This window comes from Leopardus geoffroyi, chromosome A1 (assembly GCF_018350155.1).
Source record: "Leopardus geoffroyi isolate Oge1 chromosome A1, O.geoffroyi_Oge1_pat1.0, whole genome shotgun sequence".
Lineage (NCBI taxonomy): Eukaryota > Metazoa > Chordata > Mammalia > Carnivora > Felidae > Leopardus > Leopardus geoffroyi.
The window spans coordinates 235199981-235225495 of NC_059326.1; positions in this window are offsets into that span (position 1 = coordinate 235199981).

The following is a 25515-nucleotide window of genomic DNA, read 5'->3' on the forward strand; positions in this document are numbered from 1 at the left end:
GCTGCTATGGGAATGATTGGAAAGGCAGGGCAAATGTAAACAAGAGTTCACACCCTCAGTTCACACCTTTGATTTGTAAGGTCGGCTCTGTTCCAGAACAAAATAAAATGAAGCTTGCTTTGCAAGACCCTAGGATCATTCTGAAGGTGCCAATTAAATCCCAGCGAGGGTCTGGGATGCTGGCTGACTTCTGTGGCACCTACAGCATCTGTGAAGATGTCCCCTCTCAAGTTTCGTTGGCCTGTGGCCTGCGAGGACCCTTTGGTTTGTGAGAGTCATTCCTGCCTGGTCCTAGTGTTCCAGAAAGACGAGGCCCGCATCTGTGTGTCTGGGAGCAGAGTGGACCAGGGTCCTGGGTTTAAGCAGTGATCCGGGTATCTGCGAATGCAGCAGGGTCCCCGCAAACTTCTCTCGATTTGAAAATATTTGTGGCACGGCCTGAGTTCCTCCCTGAAAAGGAAAAGAAACTAAAAATGCACACTTCCGTTGGCTTTCGTATATCTGAATGCTTAAAAAAAACCAAATGCTCAAACAGTTTCTAAACCCGGGTTTCTGAGCGTTTGGCACTTGATAAATTTACCTGACTGGCCATCGTTTGACCCCTGAGGGTGCTCCTTACGCTGGAGGGCATGCTTCTCTTCTGAAATGCTGAGAAGCCAGCCGTGTGTCACTTCATGCAGGCCACCTCCCGGGCCCTGGCTGAGGCTAGGATGGGGACCCAAGGAGCAGGTGAAGAAAACACAGTGATGGCAGATTCCTTTCCCATTTCCACGTGTACAGCAAACAGCAAAGAAACAGGGGTCAAAGATGCGAGTTTCCTCGATGCCTCGCAAATGGGGAAGAGAGCTCATTGGTCTTGACAAAGCATCAGAGGCTAAATGTCCATGCACTGATGAATGGATAAAGAAATTGTGGTTTATATACACAATGGAATACTACGTGGCGATGAGAAAGAATGAAATATGGCCTTTTGTAGCAACTTGGATGGAACTGGAGAGCATGATGCTAAGTGAAATAAGTCATAGAGAGAAAGACAGGTGCCATATGTTTTCAGTCTTATGTGGATCCTGAGAAACTTGACAGAAGACCATGGAGGAGGGGAAGGAAAAAAAAAGTTAGAGAGGGAGGGAGCCAAAGCATAAGAGACTCTTAAAAACTGAGAACAAACTGAGGGTCGATGGGGGGTGGGAGGGAGGGGAGAGTAGGTGATGGGCGTTGAGGAGGGCACCTTTTGGGATGAGCACTGGGTGTTGTATGGAAACCAATTGGACAATAAATTTCATATTAAAAAAAAAAGAAGGAAAAAAAAAAGAAAAAGCATCAGAGGACTGAAGCCTCGTGTTCAGCACCCAGAGGCAGTTCGGGGAAGGCCCGGTCTCTTCCCAAAGGCCTGGGGACTTTGGGAACGGTGGCCTTTCCACCGTCAACGGCCGTGCTGCTGGTCTATGCTACTAGTCCTGAACGCACAGTGGCTGGGGCCTTTCGCAGAGGAAAGGAAAATAAAACGAAACATGACTCTAAACGTTCAGATGTTTAGGGGGGCTTATGAGCTAGAAGTTTCCCCAGGTGATAGAACAGTTATCTCACTACAAACCGAACTTGGAAACACGTTGCAGCCACAGTGGGAGGACCAGTTACCGCGGGGGGGCCGAAGCAGGAACGTTGTTAAGGAATCTCGCTCGGTCCCCTCATGATGTGGGGGGTGGGGATGTGGCTCGTGAGCTCCTTGCTGGACAGAGCAACATCTCTTTTTGAGCACAGGAGCATATAAACACAGCTTTACGGCGCAGAGTTTTGAGAGCATGAGACCTGCTAAAACTGGCAGTTTCTCCTCGTTTTTCCTGTGAAGAAAATAGACATTTGATTCATGCATGTGTCCCTATCGCAGCCGCTTTGCTGAATTTTACTCTCTTCTTTGCACCGTGGCTGTCTTCAACGCCCCTGTCTTAGACAAAACACCATACGCTGGTGGCTTTGAAAGAATTTATTTCTCACAGGCTGGAAGTGCAAGATGAGGGTGTCGCCAGAGCCCGTACAGGGTGAGACTCCCTTTCTGCTTCAGGGCTGTCTTCTCCCTACGTCCGCATCCACAAGATGGCAGAGGAGAGCCCTCTGGGGCCTCTTCCATCGGGACACGGATCCCACCCACAGGGGCTCCACCCTTGTGACCTAATCACCTCCAAAGACCCCGTTTCCAAATACCAGCATGTGGGGGATTGGGTTGCAACATTTGAATTTGGGGGGACACCGACATTCAGCGCATAGCACACACTCACCTTTTTTCCTGTCAGTGGGGCTTTCCGTGTACCGAAAGGATGGTCCTCAGGCTCATGGGACGTGTGCTGTGTGGTTTTGGCTCCTGTAGACAGCCTGAGGGTACCTCAAGGAAGAAACGAGGGCTGGGATTACATTGCAAAACCAAGTTCGTCTCTGTTCCTGTTTGCACCCCCTACAGCTGTTTTTCTGAAAGCTCGTATGTCATCGTCATTGCCAAGTGGAAAACTGGCTTTTCTCTACTACCCCTTGGTGTTCACACGGGAGTTTTCATCTCTGCTAATTGCAGATTAATAATGATCAATAATAGTACAAAAGGAAACATAATAAATGTGCACAGTGTTATATATAATATGCAAAGCAGTCTATGCGGCAAGCTTATCGTATTATCGTACAGTAATGTTAGCTTCTCCCTGAAACAGAGGATCCGTAACGTTCTCATGAGAATCTTACCTTCAAGTGCAGGGGTTTCCTGATTCCTTTCCCTCAGAGACCCACCTGGGACAGGACCAGGCGGTGCATTTAGTGGAACAGAAGGGTGTGTTTCCATCCCAAAGAGTGGAGTCAGATCCAGAGCTCGCTGAAGCCAAGAATACGTCTCAGAGGACGGTCTGAGGAAACCCCTCAGGCTGGAACATTGCACATCAGTGTTTGTTTTTCCCTGCAGAGAAGATGCCTAAAGCATTGAAGAATTCAGAGCTCCAGAATCGGTGAATTTTCATGGGGTGGCTCAGCCGTCCCACAGGGAAATCCCTTCTTTCCTTCCCACCACACATCTGCCCCTCAGGCGTCCACCCTGTGGCTTGCCCTCTGGTGGAAAGGACAGCACTTGAACTCGGGGTTCCTAGAACTCTGGAATTACGGCACTCTCGTTTTTCTATATTGTTGCCGTCTTCCTCGACAGTCTTCCCAATGCCCTTCTTGTGGAACTAAGTCATCATGAATCTGTCAAAAATGGGGATCGTGCTATGTCTGGCAACACAGCTGTCTTTGCACCTTTAAAAGGTGTTCTTTGCAGTGATTTTCACCCCCAAAGTGCAGGCAGAATGGGAAAGCAGGGAGGCATCGTGTTGGTGATGTTCATAGGACACCTTCCAAGCAAAGTCCCTGTGGCCAGCCTGGGGTTTGTTGCTGAAGCTGCACAGCCAGTGCCCCGAGCTCCCAGGGTCCAGTGTCTCCTGAGAGCACTGCAGCCAATAGCTCAGGAAGCCAGTGGGACGGAGCGCATGGCATGATCCAGGACGTATGATGGGGCGGCCAGAACGCACACAGAAGGTGGGGCTAGGTCGTCTGAGTCTATACTCATGCCCTTGACTACTGGCATGGTGGAAAATGACAAGCTTCTGAGAAACTCACGTTTAAGCTGCTTTCAAGGAAATTTTAATGTCTCTGGTTTACTCCAGGCCAGGTGGCCAGTGGGCAAGTGGACAGATTTCTTCTCTTTTCAGCTACGCTCCCAGGAAGATGCAACTAGATGAGGTAAATAGAAGGGTCCCGAATCAAACTCCTCCCCCAAGCACCCTTCCCATTCCGGAGACGCACCCTCTACAAAGTCTACCATTAGAGATTTGTGCCTTTGACAGTAACACATTCGATGATCACACCTAAAGTATTTCTTCCATCCATGCTCTTGTACTTTAGGATGATCTGTGGGGATGTAGGTTCTGTGAAGATAGCCCTATTTTCCATTGGGATCGGAGAGGCCAAGTTCAGGAGATTCCTACCTGTTTCACTAGACTAGTACATTGAGCAGGGAAGATAATTCTTTCACATAACATTTAGTATCTGATAGGCGTACAGCAATCTTTATTTTTTTAATTCCAACTTAAAATACCATATTTTTGTATTTTTCAAAACAACTATTCCATCAAGAAAATGGTGCAACACCAGATGTATGAGTTACTTTAATTGGCCTTTGAATCCTGTACTCAGAGGGAGTGATCCATCACTTCCCCTCCCGGTTAGGGAACAGAACGGGTCTCTCCGGAGGGTACAAGACACATCGAGCCTCTTCATTCTAGATCCATTCTTGGTGAGCAGATGTTCTGGTTGACCGTACCTGCTCCCGTGAAGTCACATACTGTCAGGTGTCATACTTGTCTAGGCTGTGTCTTTGTGTCTCTTTGGACTTGGGAGGATAGACGTGGGAAGGACTGGGTCAAGGTGGAAGGGTGAGACAGTGCACTTGCATAGGTCTCATGAGTTTGGACATAAAGGAACTGCCTCCCTACACTCAAAGTAGCCCACTTTCAGCTGCCCCTGATGAGACACTGCAGGGCTTTTTGTGATATATTGTGCCACCTCGGTCGGCAAGGGGCCACCAAGGCTGCCAAGGCAAGAACTTCTCAGCTACAGCCCATGAAGAACAATCTGGTGAGTTCTGCCAACTTCAAAGGGAATTTTGGAAGGGGTACTAGATACTTTGCTGTATCTTTAATCAACATGTGCAGAACCGTATGTTCGTAGAAGCCAAAGACGCCGAGAATTCCCGAGTTCAGTTGCCACATCGGAGAGCAATTGATTTTCACTGTTGAACATTATACTTCGCATGAAAAATACATATGTGAGTCTTAGATTTGGATTTGAACCAGGAGTCTCATTTCAAATGTGCCATTCTATCATCAACACACCTTCCGGACATTTTGCTGACCCAGCGTGCTCTTGAACACTCTCCTTTCAAAGACCGTGCGGCCTCTGATCAATTTTAAAATTAACCATCCACATGGGGAGCTTCGGCATCCTGGGCACTCTCTTCTAGAATCCCAGTGGTTTGACGAAGTCCCTCTTACGAAGCGGAGCCCGGAATGACGAGGGCTCTGCTCCCAACAGTGTCTGATACTTGCCACCACACCTGCCAGTCGTGGGGCCCGTCGGATCGCACGCAGGTCAGCCCCGTGCTTTGAGCATCGTGCTGCCTGCCTTACCACAGGGGCTTCGCAACTGCCGCCCTCCACAGAAGCCTTCCTGCACGCCTGACTTACCCACTTAGCTCAGCTCGATGGTCACAACACTCTCCTTGGATTCTCTCATTAGGCCAATCTCCCCTGTTTTACTCCATTCAGGCTGCTATCACAGAAACTATAGACCGGGTGGCCTATCCAAGACAGAGGTGTATTGCTCACAGCTCTGGAGGCTGGGAAGTCCAAGGCCAGGGAACCAGCCCAGTTCCTGTGCCCCCACATGGCAGCAGGGGTGAAAGAGCTTTCTCAGACCTGTCATGGTGGCCCCACCTTCATGACTTTATCGAAAAGTAGCTTCCAATGACCTTACCTTCAAACACTATCGTATTGGGTGTTAAGGCTTTACCGTATGAATTTTGGCAGCCCACAAACATCTGAGCCATAGCAGGTAAACAAGACAGTAGTCACTTTTTTTAATTTGAGAGCGAGAGGGACAGAGAGTGTGAGTGGGAGAGAGGCAGACAGAGAAGGAGAGAGAGAGAGAATCCTAAACAGACTCCACCCTGTCTGTGGGGAACCCGATCTGGGGCTCGATCTCATAAGCTGTGAGGTCATGACCTGAGCTGAAATCAAGAGTCAGATGCTTAACCGACTGAGCCACCCAGGAGCCCCGGTAGACACTTTGAATGTTCACTCACTTAGTTCAGCAGAAGCTACCTCATGATTCTTGTTAAACTGTTACTAAACCCGTGTTTGTGCCTGAGGCTGACATTGGCCAGACCATCACACCCTCCCAGACCCCACCTCCACCTTGTGATGAGTTTCTGCTTCCGGGATGGCTTTGTGAAGACAGGACACTGGAGCGGCTACACAGGAAAGCAAGCAGGTGCTGGATGCCTGGCTGTAGTCCTGTGTCTACAAGGAACATATTTTCCCAATATGGTGTTTTGTTTCTGCTAATTCTGATAAATCTCCCCTTTTCTAAGGGTAAGAATTGCTTTCAGTTTTGGCAGCCACGGAACAGAGACTAAGGCTCCCTGCATAGGCAGGGAGCCAGGGGTAACACCTTTCATGCTGTGGCCTCTTTCCTTCTTGTGTCATTTTAGAAGAGCCTTTCCCTGAGTTCACAGCCCCAAAAACTACATGCCCAGATTTCCTAGGATCTAACTCCTATTTCCAGCTTCCTGCCAGTTGTGTTTTACTCATCTAGTCCATACAGGCCAGTAAGGAGAACAGACTTTTCACAAGTAATCACACGTGCCATCATCAAATGCGACAAGAAGAGTTAGTATATGGGCTACGCTGTCTTGTGTTCTCTTGAAGGTCTAAAACCAGCTTGGCATCTGCTTCTCCGTAGACCCAGATTAACAAAAAAGTATAGACGTTCAGGTACCACTTGAGACCATAAAAAGAGACAATATTGCTCCATGTGAAGGTAGAGAAAAGAGCTCAGGTCCTTTTCTAAAAGAAGAGCGAGCAGAAATCAGGAATCCCAGGTAAGACAGAAAGTATGCCAAGTGCCAAGCTGGTTTATGCTGTAGAGAATTCCAGAAGACCTCAGGACCTGGAGGCAGCACTGGTGCTCCTGAAGAGGAAGATGGGGATGATGGAAAATTTGCATCAGAGGCGGTTAGGTTCTTGGAGTCTCTCCCTCCTCTACCTCAGCAGAAGACTAGAGATTTCCCCGATGCCAGGCACAATCAGCAGTGAGCCTTACCGAAAACACAGAATCAAGTGAAGGCCACCACTGAGTGGGGAAGCCAGGCCTCTTGCATTCACCTGTCACCTGCCGGTGGCCCTCCTCATGTACTGAGGCAGGAGACGGGAAGACTTTTTCTAGGGAGACTGGTTCCTGCAAGTGAGAGTCAAGGGTTCCTCAGTGCAGTTATTCTGCAACGGAGCCCAGCGCTCTACAAACCTTGCCCATGCAGAATGTCTCACTCTTAGACACGGCCAGCCAGCCACTGATGAAGATCTGTGTGGAGGGGCCTATCATGAAACGCAGAGCTCAGAATAAGCAAACAGGAAAAGAAGGAACTTGGAGGCAACACACAATGCCAAAAGGAGGGGGAAAGAACCTTGTAATAAAACCCATTATAGTTAGTGGGCTTTGAGAGATAAGAGGCTGCAAACATGAATCAAGCTGAGTATACCATAAAAAGGGGACACTGAGAGAGCAAAAACAATCTCTTGGATATTAAAAATGTTATGGTAGAAATAAAAAAGCAATTCAATTGGCTGGCCAGAAAAAAAAAATGAGTAAATTGGTCAAAAAGTAGAATAAGAAAGCAAAGAAATGAATAACCAAAGTGAAAGGGACAGAAAATTATAAGATTATATAACAGAATGGAAATGCAGTTTCCAAGATGGATGGACCTAGGCCGCCATATTGAAAGGTCCCATGGAGTTCCTAATATGAAAAGGAAGGCACGCCATCCTAAAGTTTCACAGCACTGATGATAAAGACATCAAAGAATGCAAAAAGGAAAAAATACAAATAAAGGAGGGATAATCAGGATGTGACTAACTGCAACAGTAGAGTCACAACATAATGAAAAGGTACTTTCAAATTTCTTTAAATTATTTCCAATTTAAAACTTGATGTTCGGTTGAATGATGAGGTATTTGGACTTGGAAAACATTGCCTTGAAGGATTTTTCTTTGAGTATAGTTGAGAAGATGCTCCATTAAAACTAGGGACTAATTTTGTTTTTTACCTTAAGTATAAAATGTTGAATACAGGAAACAATTTTCCAAAAAAAGAAAAGCAAAGACACTGTGAAGGGAAAGCACCATATTACACTGGGGGTAGAAAACAGCCCGGATAGAAGTTTCCAGAGGAGATACATCCAGAAAAGAAAAAAGAAAATGAGAAAGGAAATTGACAGATTACTTGATGTGTTTGAACCTAATGAGAAGGCATTCTACTTAGCAAGGAAAGCTTAAGGATCGATGACAGAAACTTAGAAAATCGAGGAATAGAAAAAAACCTAAGGCAATTATGAACTCAACAGGAAACAAACAGCTGTCTAAGAGACAGGATGTAATCACAAAACAAAGTGTCAGATGTGAATTTTGACTTCCTGTTAGTAGTTTAAATAGTAAGTGTTTTGTTGGGAGTAGGGCAAGAGGGTGTAAGGGAGACCTAAAACCTCATCTTTGGTAGTAAATCAATAGTTCATAGCTCAAATGGAAAAGAATCAAGCAATAACTGTATATGTCAATATTTAAAAATATGATAACATCGTGGTCTTAAAATACCATTTCCCACATGGACAAACAGCAATTTTAGCTCTTTTGACATGTTAGCTCTTTAGGACATTTGAAATGATTCTCAATCATCATGTCAACCATTGAGTAAGACCACCACACCATGGTCAAGGAACTCAGTAGCAAATTTGAAAGTAGAAGCTCTCACTAGCCAAAGATGGGACATTTTGACTATCAATAGGGTATTAACTGCAATGGACTGAAACATATAAAAGATGCTTACATCCTTGAGTTCATAAAGATTCTAAAAATGAAAATGCTGGAGCACCTGGGTGGCTTAGTCGGTTGAGCGCCTGACTCTTGATTTCAGCTCAGATTATGATCTCACCATTTGTGCGTTCAAGCCCCCTTCGGGCTCTGCACCGACAGCATGGAGCCTGCTTGGGATTCTCTCTCTCCCTCTCTTTCTGTCCCTCCCGCACTTGCTCTGTCTCTCAGAATAAATAAGTAAATGTTTTTTAAGAAGAAAATGCTAACTGATCACTGTTGGAGGATGTTAAGGAGCTAACTCATTCTTTTGAAAACTGGTAAACCAGGGGAATCAAACATCCATTCTGACTTTCCATGCAAGGTGTGTCAGTGGACTTCCAAGCAGTGGAGGGGGAAAATTCTCTCTATTGAAGCACTCTGGCTCATAAATGAAGACAGAATGCTTGAGCTATAATATTATCATTTGTCATCCCTAAAAAATGAATAGATCAAATTATTGATCGTCAGTGGCTGCTCACATAGCAAAATGAAAGACGCCCGGACACTGTGTGCCTTCAGACTGAAGAATGGAGAGCCACCTTTGAAGTAGTCTTGTGGAGAAAAAAAAAAAATGAAGCCTGAATTTGACCAAGTGTCTAGCTCCATTTATCAAGTGTTAGGAATACAGAGGACCCTGCTAAATGGTACCAGGGGTTTCAATCAACAAAATCCAGAATCTGGGAAACTCTATAGGACAAATATCCTGATTTCTTTAACTAATAAGTTGAGAGGAAACAGACAAGAGATGAAGAGAGAGTTTATAAATTAAAAGAGATTTTTCTTTAAAAATGTTTATTTATTTTGAGAGACAGAGTGAGCAGAGGCGGGGCAGAGAGAGAGAGAGAGAGAGAATTCCAAGCAGGCTTCATGCTGTCAGCACAGAGCCTAACGCAGGGCTTGAACTCACAAACAGTGAGATCATGACTCGAGCTGAAATCACGAGTGGGGTGCTCCACCCACTGAGCCACCCAGGGTCCCCAAAAGACACTTAAGAGACATTTCAACTACTCCCCCACCCTGAGTTGGAGGTCTTACCTCCCTCCCTTCAAGGTGGACATAGGAACCTTTGATGAGGTGCTCTCCATGCCTGCCCTCGAACCTACAAATCTTTCTGCCCTCACATGTTAACTAAGAGCTTGGATGGCGCCCTTGCACATATTCTTAAGGACCTGATGCTCTTGACCGACGTCTCTGTCCTCATCATTCCTGTGTTCTCATCTCCCCACTGCCTCCCGGGGGAGCAGGTCTGCACAACAGCCCTCTCCGGACCCTCCTTCCCTTTTCTTCTTCCTTCTTGCTGTGTTTTCTCTCCAAATACAGTCCTTTCCCCACTACCCATCTGTATGCCGCTTCTATCTTTATTCACCTTGAAAATGCTGCACGTTTTAATAATCAGCCCTCCAGAAATACTGACTCTGTTTTCACTGTGAGCACAATGCCTATCTTTTTAGGTCTAGCGATTTTGAAGTGACAGGAAATGAAAATGAGGAAATAAAGGCTGGGAGGATGTAGAACTAGGGACACGTGTCTCTCTCTGTCTCTGTCTCTCTCCCTCTCTGTCTCCTGTACACACATACATTAGAAAAATTCCTCTGTGCACACAAATTATTCCATTGTAAACAGACCCCATCAACCCAAGCGCTAAGGGAATACGAAAATTATCAAGAGTTGCAGAGGCATGAGTACAGGGAAAGCGACTATTTAAAATACATTTACCTAACTGTCTATCCCCAAATAACACAGGGACAAAAAAGTGCCTGGAAACCATATACTTCAAACCAAAAGAGTAAGTAAACGAAAAACTTCCTTTAGAAAAGGATCAGAAAAAGATATTTTTGACAAAAGTGATTCTAATTAGATTTCATTTCTCACACTCAAATACTGCAGGAATAAGGAAAATGAGGCATCCATAGAACAGAATTCAAATCTCTTGCTTTTCCTACAGCATACATTTAAATCCATTATTATGTTTCCTGGGAAATTCCCTCCTTCAGAATATTTAATTCAACACAAAGTAAGCGCGTGCGTGAACTAACAGCGCATGTTAGTGAGGAAACAGAATTTATGCCGGTGACTTACATGAAGAATCGATAATGAAGGGACTCTAGGAAGCATGTGGGGGGTCAAGGGAGCAAATGAGCAGTGGTACATCCAGAAAGATCCGAAGCCCTTAGAGGAAGGACCACCCAGCAGGAGCTGTAGACACAGAGGACAGGTGTCTGCCCGAGATGCAGCTTGGAAAGTTGGAGCAGCAGGGGACAAACACTGATTGTCTCTCTTCTCACCATGGCCCTGCTTCCCCTTGACTGAATCCGATGAGGATCCTGGTCTGGGAGCCCAGGAAGTGGTCATCTGCACCCGCCAGCCCCCAGGGCGAGAGCAGGGAAGAGACGCCCAGAAGAGCCAAATGGAGAGCAGGTTGGGAACTCGGTGATGAATAGACAGCATCCAAGGCTCCGCATCTTCTGTTCCAGTTATGTGTTTGTGGTTCTTTCTGGACACAGTCACCTCAAGACAGCTGGCACTTGGTTGTGATACATCTTTCTTCCTTCACCGACTGTTATTATTATTATTTGAGCTTAATAACCCAGCTGGAAAATGCTGAGTGTTGCCAGTGTTTTTAGATTCTGTATCCAAACTCAGCAGCATTCTGGTTACATTTCTGGATGTCATTTAATACTTCCATTCTACAGGAAATTGAAGCCAGATTACCTGGGTGTAACACAAGCAGGTATGTGTGGCAAAAATACATCGATTGTCCTGGCAGATCAACAGTTAATGAATGATTTTAGATATAATAAGACGCAGCCCTTTGACCATCAATGACTCCATCTGCCCCGTATGCCCTTCCCACCCCACAGAGCACATATGGGGCATGTAAAAACCCAGACTTAAGAAGTTATAGATGCTGAGCTAAACAGAGATTTGGAGATGGGGGATACAAGACCGCTCCTCTCCCCAGAGACCCAGACTGCGATCAGACCAGTGGTAGTAGTAAGGTTTATCATTAGGGTCCAAAATTTGTAAATTCTTGGATTTCCTGATGCAATGTCTTCTGTGCTTTATTATAAAAGGACACATGGGGCGCCTGGGTGGCTTAGTTGGTTGAGCGACTGACTTGATTTCAGCTCAGGTCACAATCCCAGGGTCGTGGGATCGATCCCCAATTGCTCTCTGTAAAACAAACAAACATACAGAAAATTTGACCCTTAAGAAACGCACATCTCCACTGTGTACTAATAATAACCTAGTCCCTGCTTCCTGGCTGATAGTTGAAAAGATGATTAATCAATTTTGCCAGGGACGAAGAATCACATGCCTCCTCTCTCTCTTACCCTTTCCTGATGAACAAAAGGATGGCTCGCTACGCCTAGTTATTTGCCTCAACCCTGTCCACTCCCTCGTGTCCTCACGACATCTCCTCAATTATCCTACTGTTTGAATCGGCCTTGACTGGTCGAGGTGAGGCTGTGAAAGCTATTAAAATGTGTTTGCTTTACATTCTCAATGTGATAGGAAGATATCGGAGCATTTTCAGCAAAGGAATATCACTGATGTATGGTTTTAAAGTATCACTCTGGCTACCATGTGGCGAACGGACAAGACAGGTTGGAGGGCATCGCGGTGGGGCCGCCCTGACATATTAGTGGGCTTCCTTGCTTGGTAGTGGTGATGGTAATACATAGGAGCAGAGTTTGTATGTGCCTTCGAGACAGAGCCACCCAAATGTGCCAGTGGATTGGATGTGGGATCTCAGGAGTGAACAATATCCCCCAAGCTGTTTGCCCGAACGAGCCGAGGAATGAGCACATCGTTTGCTAGGGTGGGAAACTAAGGAGACGGGGGCAGACGAGATAGGAGGCGTCAAGAGTTTTGTTCCAGAAATTTTAAGTGGAATCTTCCCTTTCGGGCATCCAGGTTGGTGACTTCAGGATGCATGAGGCTGGGCTCGGGATGCATGAGGCTGGGCTCGGGATGGAAGAGGTGCGTTTTGGGGTCCTCGGTTTGTGTAGTATTTAGGTAGTAGAACTAGAAAGGGACACCCAGGGGTGGGGGGGGGAATGTATAAGGCAGACAGTAGTTCTAGGAAAGGAGCCCTGAAGGTCCCATAATTTAGAGACCAAAAATACAGGGGCAAGAGAGCCAAACGATCTCAGAAGCAGCCTCCAGTGAGATAGGAAGGAACCCGTGTGAGTTTCGTTTTTTCTTCACTCTAAAAATGGGCATCGCGCATCTCTGGAAGAGGGGATTACGAAACCCACCCGTGACTCAAATTATACGAAGCAAGTCCAGCAAAGGGATCTGGTACCTTCTGCCTGGAAATAGGTTTGTGTTTATCCGTGTGTGCACACGGGCGCACCCCCACACACACTCAGGCATGTCCTCACAGACGCAGGGGCACACATCTGTGAGCACATCCGTCCACCCACGGTCACGTAGACACGGTGACACAGGATTCCTGGCAATCTATCCTAAAGATAACCAGTCTGTTTTACTTTTCTGGAGGATCAATTTGACATTTTAATCATGGGTAAAACTTCAACCAAATATGTCACTCTTGAATATTGTGACAAGGCCTTTCATCCTGTGTTGAGATTCTGGGAGCCAACTGCTCAACTGTAATTATATAAAATGAGGGGAAGAAAAGAAGTGTGTAACTGGCCGACCAAACAAGTAGCTGGAAGTGGGCCTTGGGCTTCTGAGACCCTGAATCTTTAGTTAGACTGTCGGTTCTCTACTCCTGCATGACAAATAGCACAAGAGTGACCACAGCTTTTATTATCCCACGGTTTCTGGGGGCCGGGGGTCTGCATGTTGGGTGCCTCTGGTTCAAGGTCTTTCAAAGCCTCCAGCCAAGGTACAGCTGGGGGAGGACCCGCTTCCACCCTCTATCTCTCTCCCCTGACCTTTGGTGGCCTCAGGTCTGCACCCGCTGTGGGCCTGGGACCTCCGTTCCTTGCGCCCGGGCCTCTCCGGAGGGCAGCCGGCAACCTGGCCACCGGCTGTCCTGCAAGTCTGTGCACGAGAGTCCCCGAGACCGGAGCCCGTGCCCATGCAGCCTGCTGTTTTTGTTAGAAGCCCGACACTGGGTCAGGGCTGGGGAGGCCCCAGAGGGGAGAACGCGGGGTGGGGGGCGGCCCATGGTCCAGGACGCAGTGCTTTTGACCCAGCCCTGAAGACTGTGTGCATTTGACGAGGCATCTGAAGCATTTTGGATGGTCTCTAACCGTTTTTCGGCCCCGCACAGCGCACGCCGGGAAGCTGGCAGACGACAGGGAAACAGTCATGCTGTATCCCTGGCCGTGATGGTCTCGTACATCCGGCCTTAGTGCAGCCCGTTTGAACCGAGCGGCGCGGCCTCAAGGTGGGGAGCAGGGACCTGGCAGCGCGGGTTATTTTAACAACACTTTAAAGTAAGTCTCCGCCATCTGTTCCTTCCTAATTGCAAACCTACTCTCATGTGCATTAAAAACAGCATTAAAAACGAGATTCTGGCAGAACGTTCTAGATGCTTGGCTAGCTCGTCCCCTTGGTTCTAAACGAATTTCTTCAGTGGCCATAGTTTGAAATCCAAGGCGTCCGCTCCGAGGTGAAGACACAAAAACCAGTATGACTGTGTGTCCAGTACTCAAATGTGTGGGATTCACGTTTGAGGCTCCCTCTGTCTCTCCGTAATTGTATTATTGCAAACAAGAATTCTCTTTAAGAAGGATTTTACATTTCAAATTCCCCAACTGTCTTCAGTAATTTTAGCTTGCTTTAGGGATAAGGGGAGGATTTCAGCGGAAGCCCTTTAAACAGGAATTAAGCTCATTTGCACAATTTAGACCTGCGGATCTCTCCTGAGCACGTCGAGGCATTTTACAGAATTTAGCACTGCAAATATTATTTTATTTCTCTGCTTCCCCTCCCTAAGGAATTATTCATCAAGATGAACTCTAAAACAAATCAAGAGATACCAAGAGATACATGACTGTAAAAATAATCTGCTGATATTCAAAAGACAGCAGGCGATCTTACATGTAAAGGGTGGCAGCGTTTAAGGAAGGATACATGCCCCTCATCAGGACTACTGATGTTGCTGCCTCGGTGAGTAGCAATGCATTGTGGGCCTTCAGCATATTGACAACCTGCCAAACAGCCCCCGCCCCGCCCCGCCATGCTGTCAAAATCTGCCAGGCAGGCCTTCGACTCACATTGAACGCAGGAAAAATGGAGAACACGGTCTCCGTCCACTAAGTGCCAGGGATCGACGCCTCCTGCCAGCCGCCACGGTTTTCCTGAACAAGTGGCACACGTGGGGTCATGCCTAGAGACACCAGTCACATACTTGGATGCCTTTTCTTAAGCCAGCAGACATTTTCGATCGGGAGACAGGTCAACGATGGGCACAGGAGGAGAGCATTGGGTCTGGGTGCAATGGCGTTTAGGTTGCTCCTTGAGATCCATCAGCCTTTGAGATCTTTGATGTAGTAAGATTCATGGGGCAGCAGGTGGTCCCCTCCTGCACCAGCCCCCAAAGCAGAGGCGAAGAGTGCCAGAGACCCTTGAGGGGAACCGTGGTGGAAGAAGAGGCCTCAGGTTTCTGTGCAAGCTCAAGGCGTTAATTGGAATGGATCTGTGTGTTCTCTGTTTGGTCTGGTTTGCGCAGATTCCCTGATCATTTTCTTAATATTTGCCTGAGGAGGGCCTGTCACCCAGTCACATCATCCTAAGGTTCTCAGCCTGGGGCATTTTGCCCGTGAGTACCTGTAGCATGGTCTGTGCTCCAAGATTCATATCCTGTCCTTTTCAACACTGCACCCAGACAGAGCTCTTACATAACTTTGGTTCTGCTTAATTCTGCTCAAGTTTGTTAAAAAAATAGTTTCACAAAAACTGCTGGTTACAGGCTTCTAATGTCCTGCCATTACAAGATGCTAGCATTTTAAAACATCAGTCTTCCAGCGCAGAGGAGAAACGCTAAACCAGCAAGTGCAGGACTGTCCAGAGAATGGTCCAAAGGCAGAACATTGCAGAGAGAGTTTATGGAACAGATGCTAACTGAAGGTGAAGGGGCCCTTATTTCAAAAATAAGTTGATGAGCTTCTCTGAGTGGTTTACTGTGGGCTTTCCTCATTCTCGGTGGTGGGAAAGGCTCTTCCCATTGGCTGGTCACGTTCTTGCTGCGGAAACTGCATCTGGAAAATTGTGTTGTGTAGTCTGGGGTTTGGGACTAGAAAAGAAGTAATAAGCACGGCAGAAATTCAGAGTGGAAAGGACACAGATGAACACAAATTCCAAAACAGAAATTGTCGATGGAAAAAGCAAAACAAAACACAAAAAGCTGACAGCAGTGGAAGAAATGACACATGAAGACGTATGGAAACAACCAGCTGCGTTCTCTTTGGATCAAACATTATTATTTTAATGAGTTTTTTAGGCCTGTTTTTGTTTTCAGAATAATGAATGTTCTTTAGGTATTGGTGCAACTTTTTCTAGGTGTTTATTTAGCTTTTTCCCCACTTTGGAGTCTTGGTGAAAGTTGACGCCACTCAGTCACTATTTGGAGCTTTGGTGTAAATGGTTTTAGGAGGGGGAGCCCTAGAGAGAACTGGGTCTGAGGACTCTTTTTATGATTCAAGGGTTCCCGGCATTGGGCACATTGCTGTGGGCCAGAGTCTTCTCACCTGACGCTCTGGGAGAAGTTCCACCTCTCACGCCCACACGGGACAGAGAGAACAGACCTGGACAAACTGCATAACTCATAAAACTATACCCAAACTACTATTACAGATGGTCATTGTGGGATCTGTCAGAATGCACAGAATGCCCCAAGTTGTGTGGATGTGAGCTAATGAAATATCTGTGTTTCATCTTGTGTCCAGTGACCGCTGCACATTGGCAAGGCTAAGAAGACATACCTGATGGGACCGTTGAGAGCTATCTAGGCTGCTTCAGCCTTTAAAACCATGAGTGATACACCAGATCCCATGTTCTGCACCCTTCTAGACACAAAGTGATTAACGATGTCTAAACAAAATCTCCTGTGCCATAATAACGTGTGCTGATGCCATTGGCCAATCTTCTGCCTTTAACTCTAAGGCGGAAACTGGTTCCTGGGCCTAAGCTTCTTATACTCTAGAGGAGAGAGCTTCCCCGGGCAGCTCTTATCCCATCTGCTGTAAGGAATACTGACCTTGTATTTTGCCTTCTACTTTTAGTTCGTGAAGTGCACTGAATCGCCTGGAATGCGCAAGCTGGCTCACCCCAGATTACAGTAGTGCGGCAAGAGCTACTTAAGAGCCCCCAGCCTCATCTGGGACAGAAATGGCCCCGTAGTCCCACAACATTGTAGCTTCTGCCCTGTGTGATGATGTAGGAAGAAGACATACCCTATGCACTTCTCCGAGGCCCCAAGGGAGATGCATCAAGTGCTGTCCAGCTGGTGAGAACTCCAGGTGGCTTCTGTTTGTCACCAGCCTGATCGGTCTGCCTGTTCTCGGCCCTGAGAGCCAGGTATCCCCACCTTCGGACAGGCGCAGGAATTCCCGATCCTGCGGATTGCACTCCAGTTTGACCCAGTGGCTTTCCCCAGGTGGGAAGAACAAGAATGCACCCCATTTTCTTTATACTGGAATGACAACAGCTTACAAAAATGATGTGCTTGGTCCCACGTCAACTTTCATTTTGTAGGAAATGGCTCCTTCAGGTGTTACATGTAGCCCTACCTTGAGCTGGCACCACTAAATGGGTCACTGAATATCTGGGGTCAGACAAGGATCAACTTGATTCTTTGTCCCAAAGCAGAGGGTCAGACCCTTCTTCTCTGGGGTGAATTGATTGCCAGGAGGCCCTCAGATCCTCCAAGCAGCCGGCGCTTACAAGGAATACCTTTCTGTTTCATAAATGAATGTAAGCACCATGATTTTGCAGGGGCTTTCCTGGCATGTGCACGAATGACTGAGCCAGTGGACTTTTCCACTGACTTTTACTCAAGCATGCTGCATCACCCCTCCAAATTCCTTTTCAAATAGCTACCTCCATAATAGTGAGATCTACAGAGCCCAGATTCCTGAGTAATGAGAGAAAATTTTAAGATGCTAGCAGAAAGATTATAATGTCATTTAGCACTTTTTTTAAAACATTGATTCAGTTTTGAGAGACAGAGAGAGAGACAGAGCATGAGTGAGGGAGGGGCAGAGAGGGGGGGGGGAGACACAGAATCCGAAGCAGGCTCCAGGCTCTGAGCCGTCAGCACAGAGCCTGACACGGGGCTCGAACTCACAGAGCGTGAGATCATGCCCTGAGCCGACGTCGGACGTTAAATGACTAAGCCACCCAGGCGCCCCTAGTCATGTAACATTTGAATAGCAAAATAAAACAGTTCTCATTTTCCTTGTTGAATGTGAATTGCCTCCCTCTCAGCCATAAATCATTCCCTCAGTAAAAGGTAAACATTTTTGCCATTATCACGTGGAAGGTCCATGTAGAAAACGCTCACCACGAATGGTGTACTGCATAAAAGATGCGGCTGTAGTGGAATTTGTTGCTACAGCTCCCACGGGTCAAACATAAATGTAAACACTGACAAGCTTTAAAACTTCCACAAGCCATGATGACAGATTTTTTTTTAAAAAATTAGGCCAGCGATACAAGGCCAGAAATGTAAGATCTAGGGTGCGTTTGAGGAGGCTTTGGAACCTGTATCCTTTGGTTGCAAAATCTTCCCAACTGGGCGAGATAAGAGGGATGGCAGCGGGCTCAGAAGATGTTGGCGCTGTCGGGGGCGTAGAAATAGAAGGTGTTCTTGCTTTGCTCTCATTTCATGCCTGGGACACGTTCCAAATGACAGACACCTGGCGGAGGAGACCGGGAGACCGTTTAGGCACGGATTTAAAAGAGCAAGTATCAACGCCTTCTGGAAGCCAGGAGGGCAAGGAAATAACTCTTCTGAAGTCTCACCGGAGGAGTTAAAAAGCCAGGGGAGTAAACTGCAACAAACACCTGGCATGTGAGGTCGGCAGCTCCTTCCAAACTGGAGAGAGGAGAAGAGTCATTTTACGAGACCACTCAGCTGGGTGAGAACCCTGTGAGGCTACTTCCACTCCCTCCGGGGACGTAAATCGCATCACACGTGGAGATTTTAGAGGGATCTTTTCTAATGTCAAACAGTATGATAGGAGGGCCGGGATGACAACTGAGGGGGTGCTGGTGCCTCCGTGGGGACATGACCACCATAGGAATGCAGGTAACCGTGGCAGCAGACAGAGAAAGCCGGGGGGCCCATCCATCACGGCTCTATTCAGGTCTTGGCGGGACGGTTGTATAACTGGTTTCCTTTTTCTTGCAATATCCTCCCAATCAGGCGTGGAGCCTCCGCGGTGCACCGCGGTACCACCCGCTTCTTTCACCCACCATGCCTCTGCCAAGCCACAATAATGGGAAACTATGATCACTTACGGGCTAAGTGAATGAGCTGTCTAGGCAGAAAGGCCAATTATGGTGCCCCCACCTTGCAACAGAATTTGCCAGGAGCTCTCACGACGGTGACAAACAAGGGTGACAAAATGCCTCTGGATGGAAAAATGGAAAAGACAACACACAAAGGATGATACGCGCTGTGAAAACGCTCCTCAGGAAGACAGGTGATCTATTAATCCCAATTTTACTGCGTTAGCACTAAAAACAGACTTTATCGTGACCTCTGCAACAGGAGAATGGACTACGTGGTGTGGAGGTGTTGGGTCTGGCACTTCTGTGCTTCCGTGCATCCTTTCAGTTCAACAGCCAGCTTGGATCTTAAATGCCTGAAGATCGCCTCGCGTCTGTAGTATCCTCACAGCTGGTAGCATTATTTAAGATTTCTCTTACAGAGTTTGTGCGAAGTTGAAAGGAAAAAAAAATACTTGGGGCTTTAATTACAGGGAACACGTTACGTAATCCCATATGAAGCTCAGGGATATTTTATTCTTATTTACAATTATAGGTGTTTCACTGCATTCATTTATGATGAGGGTTTTAGGACCGCTAACCGGGCTTGTCTTGCCATCAGCTCAGCCCTGACAAATCCCTGCGATGTCATCGCTAATTGTCCGCCTGACGACTAGCACACCGGGGGGTGAGGTCGTCTGATCTGAGCTATCTATTTGCAGATTGTGCCCGTTGGTTGAGCAAAAATTATTTCTGAAACTGTCACTTACCAGAGCATACTTTTTGCATTTTAATAAACGTGGCTCAGAGAGCTGCCCAGAGCCTGTTTGGTTGATGCACCAGGCTCTTCCCTGCCAGCAATTATCACCGCAGAGGAGCTATTGACAGAGTCTGCACGTGGGACTGAAGCCATCAGTGTTTGGAAAAGTCTTTCCTGAGCCCACGTCTCCCGACTGAGAAGCCCCGTCCGTGTTAAGGGGGCCGTGGGGGCACTTACAAGCCTGTGTTTCCTGGGTTCTATACATGTATACTGTCCAGAACACTCGAAAGACATTTGGGTAAGCATCAGCCACAGCCATGTTTACATCGCTCGCATTACTATATGCCCTATTTTGGGCAGGGTTTCCACAGGCACAGACACTTTGGAGTTACAGACAGAATCTCCCAGATTCTGCCAACGATTTGTGCCAAAGTGATCATGATTATCCATCTCTGAGTATCAGCTCCTGCCAGCAACAATTAATGAGATGATTTCACTCATGATCTTTGAATACTATGAAATAAAAACAGAAGCAGGAATAAAAGAACGATGAGCCGGGGGCCTCATTACACAGGAAACAACAATTTTCGATTGTTAAGGAAAGACCATCCCAGCCAATGAAACCAGAAGAGGGTTCAGGCTTCTCTAATCTTTGGGAACAGAGGATCCAGCCTGAAGCGGCCCAGATGAGCCCTGTGTCCATCAGCGCTAAGTCTTTCTGCCCCACCGCTGTGGTCCCCACTGGGTCAGACGTTCTGCGGTCGTTTCCCAGAGTGTCCTCTTGAGCCCTTGGCGGGCACTGCGCTCATGAGCAACGACGTGAAACCTTCCTTGGATGATCTGTGCTGCTTCGTGCCATGCAAACCATGTTTCAAAAGAAATCTTTCCCTTACAGCAGAAGAACGATGGTTCACTAATTTTAGCTTCTTCTGGTGAGTGATCTACCATTGAAATAAATACAAGCGAGATGGTCAAGTTAAAATGCATTCTGGTTCCAGCAAGCCATTGAGAATCCATGTGATGTCTGGGCAAGTCCCTCCTTTCCTCTGAGCTGCTCTCCCTTCTCGCTGATCATGGATGGCCTCCTGACTCTATGATTCCGTGATTCACTGAATGTTAAAAAGGTAAACATTCTCTCTCTCTCTCTCTCTCTTTGCCCTCCACCCCCACTTATGCGCTCTCTCTCTCTCTCTCTCTCTCTCTAGTAAAAAAGGTATGGGCGCCTGGGTGGCTCAGTCAATTGAATGTCCAACTCTTGATTTCAGCTTAGGTCATGATCCCAGGGTTGTGGGATCAAGCCCCACATCGGGCTCTAAGCTGAGCATGGAGACTGCGTGGGATTCTCTTTGTCTCTGTCTCTGTCTCTCCCTCCACTGCCGCTCTCCTTCACTGTGTTCTGTCTCTCTAAACAAACAAGCAAACGAACAAATAAATAAACAAGCAAATGAATAAACAAGTAAATTAATAAATAAAACAAATAAGTAAATTAATAAATAAAACAAATAAATATAAAAATAAAAGGTAAACAAATTTCCTGAAAAACAAAAAGAAAGCCTGGGCAAAATACTTTCTATTGTATCATGGAGGCTATGTGATCTCTCTATTTTCACCGTGCTCATCTATTCATTATTTTATTATTTTTAATTTTTTTTTACATTTATTTATTTTTGAGAGACAGAGAGAGACAGAGCATGAGCAGGGGAGGGGCAGAGAATCCAAAGCAGGGAGACATAGAATACGAAGCAGGCTCCAGGCTCGGACCTGTCAGCACAGAGCCCGATGCACGGCTCGAACTCATGAACTGTGAGATCATGACCCGAGCCGAAGTCGGATGCTCAACCAACGGAGCCACCCAGGTGCCCCTAGTCATTATTTTAAATTACAACTAGATGGATCCTTAGCTAGCTAGATGGATGGGTGGGCAGAAAGACAGACAGACCAACTGGGAGTGAGGCACATGGAGGGGGAATCTAGATGTCACAGTTAATGCAAACTGCACGCAGGGCATGGTCTCCACTTTAAGGAGCTCGGAGATGGAAGGAGAGACTTGGGCTGAACCTGCCATCTGGTCAATAATATTCATCAGCATGGAAGCAGGTGCGTGAGTGCACGGTGTGGACCATGTGCTTGCAATGGGGCATCCGACGTGAGGGCAAGAATGGTGTGTGTTTTTTTTTTTTTTTAATTTTTTTTTTCAACGTTTATTTATTTTTGGGACAGAGAGAGACAGAGCATGAACGGGGGAGGGGCAGAGAGAGAGGGAGACACAGAATCGGAAACAGGCTCCAGGCTCCGAGCCATCAGCCCAGAGCCCGACGCGGGGCTCGAACTCACGGACTGCGAGATCGTGACCTGGCTGAAGTCGGACGCTTAACCGACTGCGCCACCCAGGCGCCCCAAGAATGGTGTGTGTTTTTATGGGCCGCCCTTCCACTCTGGTGGTTTTCACTAGCGGAGCCATTTTTCCTTTGTAAGAAGAGAAGGTTGTTTCTTACATAATTTCAAAGTAACTAAACTGTTTCGCAGATTTATCAAACTGTTCAATTGTATGTTAATTATTTTAAAAAAATGATAAAAGCTTGAAGAGTTTAAGAAGGCAATTTAGTTTGTTTACCTGCCTCTAGGCAAGACTTCCACTTACCGACAGAGATAATTGGTATCCTGCCAAATGACTGTTTTTTTGGTCTCAGCAATTAATTTTTTCCCTAATTAGTGGTGTTAGGATAAGAGCTGTTTCTTATAATTAACGGGAAAAGTTGCTACTGAGATTGTTTTAATATCACATTCAGCCCATGAACCTAGCAGGGCAGTTTAGCACCTTTCCTTGGGCTGTGACATTTCTTAAGTAGCCACTTACTTGGAGGGTTCCGTCCCCGAGGCCAGCCGGTGCCCGTTTCAATGAGTGCTGCTGTGGACAATAATCATCCTAAATGTGCACGGTTCCGCTCCTCTGTTGTTAATTGGTGGCCTTTGGAAAGTCTCTCCTGCTCTTGTATCGTGAATGCTGCCATCAGCCAGGCCCAGAGGAGCAAACACAAGAAAGTGTGTTCTGGGAATCTGATCCAAGGCCAAGAAGTGGGTAAGGTACAGCCAACGATGACAGGAACAATGTTGTACAACCATCCTTGCTGGAGGTCCTTCTAACGTGTCTTTCGTGGCTGCAAACATTGGTATTCTAGTTGTCTGACGTCAGCAGAGGTTCATATATCTGACTCTGCAAAGAACTCTTGGTGCACGTTGACGTATCGAGATGATGCTTGAAGCCATGGTGTGCTCAGCCAGCTCCGCCAAATGCCAGTTGCTCAGAAACTTCCACAGAAATTAGACGCGATTGGTGTTGGCTGTTGGTGAGTCATCGCTTACGCACAGCAGCCCACGCTCGTGTGCCAGTGCCCAGTGCTCTCCCCACCTGCTTGTGTGGCTCACAGAGCAGCTTTTGTCCAAACGTAAGTGCTTTACGGAGTCATTAAATGCAAGACCTTCTTAGGAACAAGTTTCTAGAGACTGAGTCAGACAGTCAATGTCATAATGTGTCTTTGAAGAAGGTCGTGCTGAAAGGAACTTCAAAAACGCCAATTTGGTTTGCTAGCTGAGCAGAAGTTTAAGGCATTTCTCTCCTTCCTCTTGCTCCTCCCTCCCCCTTCTCCTCCTTCACAACCCTCCTCCCCCTCCTCCTCTTCCTCCTCCTCCTACATTCCTTCTTTAGATATAATGAAACAAATCCTTAATGATTATTGATGAACAAGATTCAGAATGAAGATTCGGCCAATATGTTTCACCAGGAGGTTTTAATGGAAACACTTTATCCTAGTTAATAATCCTCAGCAGCCAGGTTTGCTCTGGAAAGCAAACATTGAAGTCATAACAACAAGAAAAGAAACATATCCCCAAACCCTTGAGTCCAAACGGCAGAGATTTATGTCACTATTGTCCCTCTGTGGGGCTGGCTCGTGTTCCGCGGTGCATTTTCCTGTGAAAGGAAAATCACGAAGCCATTCAGTTCCTCCTGTGGCAGCTCACAGACACTTAAATCTGATGACACAGAACAAATGTCCAAAAGGGATTCCAGTCGTGCAGATTAATTAAGGTGCAGACACGTCGAATGCAAACAGCGTTCTCATGAGAAACAAAGCTGAATATAACCAGGTGTCATAAAGTAAGTCGCTCTTCCCTGGAGGAGGGAGAAGGGAGAAGGCGTCGCTTCCCCATCGGGTGTGATGGAGGGTTTGTCCGCATCCCATCGGAAGACAGGATTTGAGGATGGCTTTCCTCCAAAGATACAGTCAAAAAAAGCACCTGGTGGCAAATAGCATGTAGTCGCTGCGTTTTCTAGCAAAAAAGGGCTCCTAGATGAATTGATTTTTGAAGCCTGTAAGGAATAGAGGAAGAGAAAACAAAACACAAGTAGGATAATGGAGTCTAATGCTAACAGGTGGACACTCACCATGAGGGTTTTCAGAGGAAGGAAGGGACCCGAGGAACACAGCCCTTGCAGGGCGGACTGTGGGTGTAGACCGTGTGTGCTCATCCCAGGCCTCATAGTGCCCCTCGAGGGGGTGAGTGATTCTGCTCTTCTCCCCACAGCGACTCTCAGGGATGCCACTACACCTATGCAGACCCTTGAGCCTGGTCCTCGCTAAGTAGAGACCAGTTTTGGATTTGGAATGTCTTAGCGAGCTACAGTTCCCTGACCCAGGTACTTTAGACACGTTATCTCCCTCCCATCCTGAACATGCAGCATTAGTGTCCCTAGGTTGTGAGAAAAGACCTTGCCCAAGAAGAAGGAGAAGTCCTGGGGCCAGGTCTCTAAGGACCCTGATGTTCCCACTGCACACACAGACCTCCCTGGGCTTGGGTCTAGCCTTTGGAACTCCATACAAACTTATCTCCACATTTTTTTAAATGTTTTATTTCTTTTTGAGAGAGAGAGGGAGAGAGAGAGAGAGCAGGGGAGGGTCAGATAGAGGGAGACACAGGATCCTAAGCAGGCTCCAGGCTCTGAGATGTCAGCACAGAGCCCGACATGGGGCTTGAACCCAGGAACCATGAGATTTTGACCTGATCGGAAGTCAGATACTTAATCGACTGAGTCATCCAGGCACCCCTCAAATTCTGGTTTTAAAAAGTGGAGATGAGGCACCTGGGTGGTTCCGTCAGTTGAGCATCTGACCTTGGTTCGGGTCAAAATCTCATGGGTCGTGGGTTCGAGCCTCTTGTCTGGCTCTGTGCTGACAGCTCAGAGCCTGGAACCTGCTTCGGATTCTGTGACTCTCTCACACTCTGACCCTCCCCTGCTCGCACTCTGACTCTCTGTCTCTCTCTCTAAAAACTGAATAAACATTAGAAAAAGTTTTAAACCAGAATTTGGAAGTTACATACACATATGCTATAAACACTTGTATATGCATGATGGCCTAGTGGATTGTGTACGAGACTTAATACAGAACAAACATATTTAATTGGAAATTAAAAGCCCAGAGTCTGGTCCTTCTTTTCAAACTAGCTTTTGAGTCTTTATTTCCTAATAATTAAAATGAGAATGATATCTGTTCTGGTTATGTGGGTGGTATTGTAGAAACTAAAGAGACAGTAGATGTGGATGTGCTAAATAGATGTGCACAAGTATCAAGTGGGAACGATTTTTCCCCC